The sequence below is a fragment of the Diceros bicornis genome, chromosome 31 (genome assembly GCF_020826845.1).
Source record: "Diceros bicornis minor isolate mBicDic1 chromosome 31, mDicBic1.mat.cur, whole genome shotgun sequence".
In the NCBI taxonomy this organism is placed as follows: domain Eukaryota; kingdom Metazoa; phylum Chordata; class Mammalia; order Perissodactyla; family Rhinocerotidae; genus Diceros; species Diceros bicornis.
The window spans coordinates 18,517,223-18,524,733 of record NC_080770.1 but is presented as its reverse complement, the minus strand read 5'-3'; the positions used below and the strand labels follow the sequence as shown (position 1 = coordinate 18,524,733).

The 7,511-nt window shown below is 38.3% G+C and overlaps 1 long non-coding RNA gene across 1 annotated transcript; it reads right to left on the bottom strand.

The window, feature by feature from the left end:
- Positions 1–2,749: 2,749 nt before the first annotated feature.
- LOC131395090 (uncharacterized) lies at positions 2,750–7,209 on the bottom strand. The gene is made up of 2 exons (XR_009216264.1): positions 6,822–7,209; positions 2,750–3,224 (listed from the first exon to the last, which is right to left on the bottom strand). It is a non-coding gene; the product is annotated as an uncharacterized LOC131395090 (long non-coding RNA).
- Positions 7,210–7,511: the final 302 nt, after the last annotated feature.

Genomic DNA, 7,511 nt, shown 5'->3' with positions numbered 1-7,511 from the left:
TACCAGGAGGACCAGGTTCTTGATAAGGTTGTGCCTCTTACTAACTCTGTGACCTTGAGAAGATCATCCTCACTCTACTTACAAGTTGCTTCACCTGACAAAGAGAGGGCTCATCCAGATCATCTCTAAGGTACTCTTCACTTTTAACATTTCTGTGACTAAAAATATATATGTGTGATTTTGAAGCCTGAGCAATCATTTGTTAAATGTTCAGAGAAACTGTTAGAGTAAAATGCTAACTTAAACTGTTCTTAGCAGTGTGAGACTGACAGTAATGTTTTGCAGCCTGGTTTCTGACAACCTGGGAATTCACTCCCACGGCAGCTTCTCTATTGTCATTATCCCTGGTTTACTAATGGTAGCATCTGCCTAGCTTTACAAGGATGCTGATGACTCCCTAAACAGTGCATTTCTTACTGTCTTAGTAAAATGAATGTCCTTTGAGCCCTTGGATAAACAAGGTGGGCGGTGAGGAGGGTGATGGTTAAGCAGTGGCAGAGCAGATTACACATAATGGGTCATTTACAACATCTGAATCTTCCTTCAGACTTCTGCAATACTATGCCTGGTTGGTCTGACATTTTGACCTCATGACTGTGGATAGCTTCTTTGAGTTCAAGAGTCAGTTAACAGCCTTATGAATTATTAATATCCTTCCAGGGATTCAACCTGACACATTAAATCACAAATCCTTGCCGAGTGTGCCTGCGTCGATAAATTTGGCCATATGAAACTTAATATTTCCTTGTCCTTGGTCTCATGCTCTTAGAATCCATTCCATTAGATGTTCTCCAGACTCTAGCCAATAGTAATTGGTGAGGTCCTGTAAATGGTACCATATCAGATTTTCTATATCACTCTCTGGGGGTATATTAATTTTAAGTTTCACCATAAGCCCAGAAGCAATGTGAGGTGATGAGGCTAGAGGTTAAGGAGAATTATATCTGTAGGCATGCAACCTCCTCAGGCGCAGTCAGTAAAAGTCTGTCACCCAGAGGAAGTCTTTATTCTATCAGATGAGAGGAAGAATCTATTTGATTTTGAAAAGAGGCTTAGAAGGATTTGAGATACAAAATTCTCGGACACGTCCTTCTCTGTCCAAATACCTCTATCCTATATCGCAGAGCCTCACTCCTTTCCAGTCAGCACTCTTATCTTCCCATGAGATACCTAACAATGTTAACCGTTTATTGGGGAGGCAACTCTGCAGTGCTAACAATCATTGGTCCTCAACTACAGTACATCAAGGGCCACAGGAGATAGAGACTCCTTTATGCCTATGATTTAAGCTTTCTGGCTGCCCGTTTGTTTTTTCAGGCACAAGTTTAAATTTCAGCAGAAGCCAACTCACAACGTGATATTTATAAACTCTATTTACATGCCTCTGTGCCAGAGAAAATTAACCTATTGTCGGGGGAAGAGGGAGAATCTCCCTCTGCCCTTTCCCTTAAGGTTCTTCTGGCTGGCCAAATAATTAACAAGACAAGTTAGCAGGAGAAAATAATACCAAGGTTAATAACATGTATACATGGGAGAAAGCAGGGACACTGCGTTTCTCAACACAATAGCAGAAATTCTCGTCTTAAATATCATTTTCAGCCAATGACAAAGGAGGATTTTGGGGGTGGGGGGAGTCAGTTACAGGGGATTACCACTAAAGCACAGTAAACAAGAGTAAGGTTATTACGCAGATTTAAGGCCTCACCTTCCACATTGATAAGCCTCTAGAAATGAGGCCATCCCCCTCTCTTCCCAAAACAGAGAGGGAGATACCTTTACAAATGGAGATTTCCCTTATAAATGTAAATCATTGTCTGGCAACTCCTAGCAGGGTCATCCAGAGAATGTGGCCAGAGAGACAGAACTTCTGATAAGAGGGGCTTGCTGGTGCCTTTCCCACTGCAACATTTACCCTACGTTATCTTTACAGCCATCATGATAGATCTGTTCCAGGAAGGAGCCACCATGTCAAATTCTTTAGGCAGTTAATGGGGGAGGTCAAATGTCCCTAGAGAAAACAACCAAGGTAAGAGATAGATTTCAGGGTGGCCAAATCTTGATCTCCCACAGTCCCGCCTTTGAAACTAAAAGTTTCACAGTCCTTTTGAAACTTAAAGAAGTTTCATAGTCCAGAAGCTGAGTTGGTCGGCTGTTTTATCTCACTGAACACATTTTTTTTGTCCTGATAATAGATCAGTTCGATTAAGTTCATTTTGGAAGGTGGTGATACAGGTGGGCTCTCAAGGTTACCCCTATATTATGGAAGCAAGCAATCAAGTATTTAATAGAAGCATTTCCATGTAAACAAAAGAAAAACAAGGTTAATGGTTAGAGTAAGTTGTAAAGCAGTTTTTGAGTTTAGAGGACAGCCAGTGAAGAAGAATTTTAGATGTCAGCATCAAAGCATCTTTTGCAGTTTAAAATGTCTCTGATGATGTCATCAAGTAATCTCTTAAGTTTGTATCAAGTCCATCAGCTTCAGTTTGTAAGGCTTCAGGAAAAAGGGCAGGTTCAGTTTTCAGTGATTTCAAATGAAAATGATGGAAAAAATCAAAAACGTTAGTTTGGATATCTGTAGCCAGATATTTTAGGAGAATAGAAGAAATCAGGATCTAGTCCCGTCAACAGATATAAAACAAAAACCTCAAAAGACAATTAACAAAACTAGGATCTAATATCCGCAAATGTATACTATAGTTTTTACTGAAATATAATTTTTTCTCTCTAAAATCACCCTCATTTTTATTAAGATAGCAAAATTAAAACTAGTTTGCAAAATAAGTCTAGTTCCAATAAAGTTGGCCCAATTATTTACATAAGTACAGCAAGAATAGCAGTTGATCACATAGGCTCTTTTAAATCTGCTTTGCTGGAACTTTTTATAAGGAATCTCAGATTGAACTTTAAAGGCCTCTCCAGGCCAGGAAAGCCAAGCCAAGGATTTTGTCATCAGAGTTTGCCTGTAATACCTACAGATTTGGGTGAATTCCTCTCTTCCGAGGTTCTTCCAAAATATTTCGAGGTTCCTTGTACCTGCCAGATAAGTGACATTCTTTACTTATCCTGGTAAGTGCTGCTTGGAACATAAGGTACCAGGCCAATATTTCCACGTGGTTTTATTCCATAAAGTCCAATCTTCATTCCTCAAAAGCTGTATGGTTATATCGCAAATATGATGTTCCAGTCACAGCCTTGGTAATATAACCAGTGTTTCCAATTGTGTCCTGTTATAAGGAGAACAGATTCTTATTGAACTTATGCAAATAACTATATTGCCATGAAAACAACAATACTCACTTACTAAGAGTTTCTAAATCCTGGAGGGATCAGGTAGAGAGAAAAAGATAAATATTTCCATTGTACTTACAAAAATATCATTTACCAAATTGTTATAAGTCATAGCTAGTGCAGGAGAAACAAGAAAAAGTTTTCTTTAAATCTGAAAAAACAAAACATTAAAAATTCAGCAATACTTTAAATGAAAAATCACAAAAATTATAATCATCCTCATCAGTTCATTCAGTCCCGTGTGATCCATTCTCGATCCCAGTCTTTCTGTTAGCAGCTTCATGAAGTCAGTCTCTCCATCAGATTTCTGTAATTTTTTTACCCAGTTCAGTTTTATGATCAGAAAATTTATCAGAAGCCTGTAATTCAGTGTAAATTTCAGAGTCCTTTCTATGAATTTTCTGAAGTTGAAACATTTTGCAAAAGCATTAGAGCAAAGAAATAAGTCTGTAAACAACAAGACCTCAAAATGGCAATTGACAAAGAAATTTGGTTAATTTGGTGACCTACAACACTTTAAAATAATAATAACCAGAATTATGACTGATAATCAGGACAGATCAGCATTTCACTAATGTTATACAATTTTAAAACGCCTATATCATTAACATTAACCCACAAAATACCACCTAAGCAGGCTTATCATCACTTGTCTGACAATGTTTTTTATGTAATTTAACATACTGAATCAGCCTAATAAGTTTAGTATCTTTTTCCTTATAGGTAGAGAGCAAATTTCTTTGTCTTCCTCCTTATAGGAAGAGAGCAAATTTCTTTGAGAAGTTTCAGGGCCCTTTGAAAATTCCCAAAGAAAAAACTAAAAAAAAGACTTTATTTAAGATATGAATTTTGGGGAAGCTTGTCAAAAATATAAACAGTCAAGTCAATGCAAACAGAGCACTAACAGTCCAAAAAGCCTTAATAGAGAGACCTCAGTCTTTTGAACACAGGAAATTATTTTAAGTTTTTTTTTTTTTTTTTTTTGGTAGACTTACTCAAAGGTAAAGAAAAATCTTTTATAACCTCTTTATCAAGTTTAAGAAAATTATCCTTTTACGAGAAATTTTAATTTTGCACCAGCTTACTTTTGCTATTAAAACTCATTTACTTAATTAAATTCATTTTAATCTTAGCCAACTTGACCATGCAAAAACTCCTTTTCCAGAATTCCTCTTCCACAAACCTATAACTTTCTTTTTACATTCAGAATTTGTCCCATATCTTTCTTTTCCCTCCTAGTACTTGAGGACAAATTTATCTTTCTTAATCAACCAAATAAAATATTTCCATTCTTTGTTCCTTCTTTATACATCTTACTTTCCTTGTATACAGACATATTTTTCTTAATATTTAGTAGCTTCAATCACATACACTAATTAGAAATTTTAACCTTTAGAAACCTTAATTTGTAAGTAAAAACTAAGTAAACAATTATAAACTTTCTTTTACATTAGTATCTTGTGGCTTGGAAAATTTATAAACACTTCATAACTTCTAGAAACATGTTACTTTATAGTAAAATCTTTTAATAAAACACATTTACCAATAGACCCAAAACACCTTTTAGTTTTTCTGTAATGAAAAGCCAAATGTAGACAAACGTACGTTTAGCAATCAATGTCTAATATCTTATCTTATTTGGAAATGATGATACTCAGAGAATTTTTATCATAAATTTTAGCAAAACTCTAAAGTTTTAAGTCACCAAAAAGAGTTTGGAAGCTGTAACCACCATAACACATAATTATTATTTAAAGTTTACCCAACATTCATCTTTTTCACAACTATTTAGTTACTTATTCCCAATAATTATTTAGATTGCCTGGAAGACTTCATAAGACATTAGATAAAATTAGCCATCATTTAAATTACTATTTTTGTTAACCAGTTCTGTAATAGAAATAACATCAGTTTTTTCCTACAAAATTTCATGTAAATTTCATCACCTCTTATACCTTTAAACATAGTTATCATTAAAATTTTTATCAATAGGTCTTGGTCTTCTAATTTTGGACCAGGGAAGCATTCCCAGTCAGACATTTTAAAACATACTCAGGCAAAGTTGATGTAACCTCTTTATATAAAATTAGCTCAAATGTTCCAACCTTTATAATCTTATCAACACTTACACTTTTACATGTTCTCAATTCAATTGTAACCTGAGTCAAGGTCTTAAGGCTAGTAAAATTTTTCCCTTCCTTTTTCTGGCCTTTTCTTAGGTACCAAATAAATAATTATGTGAGAGCTCTCAACACGTTTTTTTCCCCAATTTAGAAGTTTTTCCAATTCAAAGGATCCGTCGTCTGGCCATGGACGAGTAGGATCTTCATTTGTGTATTTATTCCGATAGTGACTCGAACCAATAAGCCTTTTTAAGGAAAGACCCGGAGGTAACTTTCCACACTTAGAATAAATCTACCATGGACGCAAAGAGGCGTCCCTGGTGAGGGCGCAGAGGATGTAGCCCCCGTGATCCAGAGAATTCACTCCCAAAGATATTCAGAGAAATAAAGACCTTCATTGCACAGGCGATAAGGATGGTGTCTCCGGTCTCCCACAATAGTGTGGGACGCCTCCAGTCACAGATCTGCTAATCTGTGACACCGGGCAGGCAATACTGGAATGGGATTTTTCCAGCACTAACAAGCAACGAAGTTAAAGACGACAAAAGCCCTTATGGACTGGGCCCTTTATGACAAACTCCCCTGAGAGCTTGGCACAGCCGGACAAAGAGACAGTTTGGAACCCCAGTCTACTCTACTGGCCACCAAGGGCCAGTAAAAGGGCATTTACTCCAGTAAATGCACCTTCCGTATGGTAGAGACCAAGGAGAATATTCTCACTGGTCACAAAGCCAAGTTTTCAGGACACAGAACAAGACAGAAGGAAAAACCTCATCCGGTTTTTTTTTTTTTTTTAATGTGCACAATGACAGCTTTAGTAACGCCTTAGGTCTCTTGGAGCCAGAATAATACCTGGGGGGGAGGTGCCGCGGGGTTGGGGACTGTGTGCTTTACAGAGTACCTCATCGTTGCATGGACATTTTCTTGCAGTTGGCGGGGGACCTGTGTCATCTACCCCATTCCGTGACCCAACTTATCCTGTCAGGGGAGTCTTCTGAAAGTGGCGAGCGCCCTAATGGCTCTTAACTGCTCGACCCGCGCCCACCAAATTTGCGGCCTTTTTGGCTTCCAAGATGCCCTTGGCAATGACCTTCACTTCATGTGCATAATAACCCACAGCAAAGTTTGTAGATGCCGGTCTGGTGAGACTCACAAACTCACCAGACTGTGGGGCCGGCCCAGACAGCAGGCTTATAGGGCCTATGCCTGCATCCTACCCTATGGACTTTCCTTCTTATGACAAAAGACACAGACAAAAGAGAAAAACAGAGACTACCTCTGGGAGGAAAAGGGATCAAGATCAAAACCAAGAGTACTCTACCAAATTTAAACCAAGAGTCACTAAAAGCACAAGAAACTAGTTTCCCAATCTCCTGCCAATTTAAATTTAGAAAGAGAAAAAATTCTCACCATTTCCTTCCGCCGGACTCCGCAGATAGAGATTCCAGGAGGCTGACATGGTAAGAAGTCTTACCTTTTTGCCGGCTTTTGTCAGGCGTTCCCGTATCTCATCATCTGCAGTAGTCCAGGGAGAAGGCAGGTCTTCCAGCCAGAGAAGGCAACTTGCCAGCCAGTGTGGCTCCTGCCGACTACGCCAAAACTGTCGGGGGAAGAGGGAGAATCTCCCTCTGCCCTTTCCCTTAAGGTTCTTCTGGCTGGCCAAATAATCAACAAGACAGGTTGGCAGGAGAAAATAATACCAAGTTTAATAACATGTATACATGGGAGAAACTCAGAAATGAGCAACTCGTCCCTCTGTCTAAGCTGCTTGCTTAAGTATTGCAGCTAAAGGCGAAGGAACGTGTTGGGGGTGGGTAGTGGCCTGGGACTTCAGAGGGCAGAAGGACAATTCTTTTCAGGGTCATCTATTGATAATTTGGTCAGGGAGAGATAGAGTTTTTTGATAAAAGGGGCTTGGTGCCCCTCCCATTGTAACATCTATTTTACATTATCTTTATAGCCATCATGATAGAAGATCTGTTCCAGGAATGAGCCACCATGTCAGATTCTTTAGGCAGTTAGTGGGGGAGGTCAAATGTCCCTCAGAGAAAACAATCAAGGTAAAGAGATATATTTCAGGGTGGCCAAATCTTGATCTCC